This window comes from Chrysochloris asiatica, unplaced genomic scaffold (assembly GCF_000296735.1).
Source record: "Chrysochloris asiatica unplaced genomic scaffold, ChrAsi1.0 scaffold00019, whole genome shotgun sequence".
NCBI classification, from domain to species: Eukaryota; Metazoa; Chordata; class Mammalia; order Afrosoricida; family Chrysochloridae; genus Chrysochloris; species Chrysochloris asiatica.
This window is the reverse complement of record NW_006408537.1, coordinates 14,033,106-14,034,643: the sequence shown is the minus strand read 5'-3', so window position 1 is coordinate 14,034,643 and position 1,538 is coordinate 14,033,106.

Below are 1,538 nucleotides of genomic sequence, written 5' to 3'. Positions count from 1 at the left end.
CAATCTCACTACTGTTTCCATGCTTGAGCCCATTGATGCTGCCATTTGGCCAATCCATCTCATTGGGGGTCTTCCTCTTTTTCTCTGACCCTCCACCATACCAAACATGATATCCTTCTCCAGCGACTGGTCCCTCCTGACAATATATCCAAAAGTATGAGAGACGAAGTTGGCCATCTTGGCCTCTAAGGAGCACTCAGGCTGCACTTCTTCCAAGACAGATCTATTGGTTCTTTTGACAGTCCATGGCACTTTCAATATTCTCCTCCAACACCACAACTCAAAGGCATCAATTCTTCTCCAGTCTTCCTTACTCACTGTCCAGCTTTCGCATCCATATGAGGTTATTGAAAATACCATGGCTTGGGTCAGGCACATCTCAAGCTGACATCTGTGGTCTTCAACACTTTAAAAGGTCTTGTACAGCAGATTTGCCTAGTGCAATGCGTCATTTGATCTCTTGACTGCTGCTTCCGTGAGTGTTGATAGTTGATCCAAGAAGAATGAAGTCCTTGACAACTTCAATCTTTTCTCCCTTGATAAGACTATTGTTTATTGGTCCAGTGGTGAGGATTTTTGTTTTCTTTACATTGAGATGCAATCCATACGGAAGGCTGTGCTCTTTAATCTTCATCAGTAAATGTTTTAAGTCCTCTTCACTTTCAGCAAACAAGGTTGTATCAGCTGCATATCACAGGTTGTTAATGAATCTTCCTCCAATCCTGATGACACGCTTTTTTCATATCACCCAGTGAATAAGGAAGACCGTAGAAGAATTGATGCATTTGAATTATCATGTTGGAGGAGAATATTGGAAATGTCATAGATTGCCAAAAGAACAAACAGATCTGTGTTGAAAGGGCTCCTTGGAAGCCAGGATGGCCAGACTTGGTTTCCCATACTTCAGATATATTATCAGGAGGGACCAGTCCCAGGAGAAGGATTTCATTTTTGGTAAGGTTGAGGGTCCAAGAAAAAGAGGAAGACCCCAAGGAGATGGATTGGCACATTGGCAACAGCAGTGGTCTTTGGTGCATCAATGACTGTGAGGTTGGCATAGGACAGGGCAGTATTTCGTTCTATTGTGCATAAGGTCAGTATGAGCAGTATCAACTTGATGGCACCTAACAGCAACTTTGGAAGAGGTGCAGCCAGAGTGCTTCTTGGAGGCCAAGATGGCCAAGCTTCGTTTCTCATACTTCGAACATATTGTCGGGAGGGAGCAGTCGTTGGAGAGGGATGTCATGTTTGGTAGGGTGGAGGATCAGGGGAAAAGAGGAGGACCCCCAATGAGATGGATTGGCCAAGTGTCAGCATCGATGGACTCAAGAGTGGCAACGGTAGTGAGGTTGGCCCCGGATTGGGCAGTGTTTCGTTCTGCTGTGTATGGGGTTGCTATGGGTCGGTACCGACCTGATGGCACCTAACAACAGCAACAACAATAACAACAACAACATTCCTTACTGTCTAATCTTTTGAGTTGCTGTTGTCAATTTGATTGCCGCATATAGATCATTCTTAACCCTTTTGTGATCCCT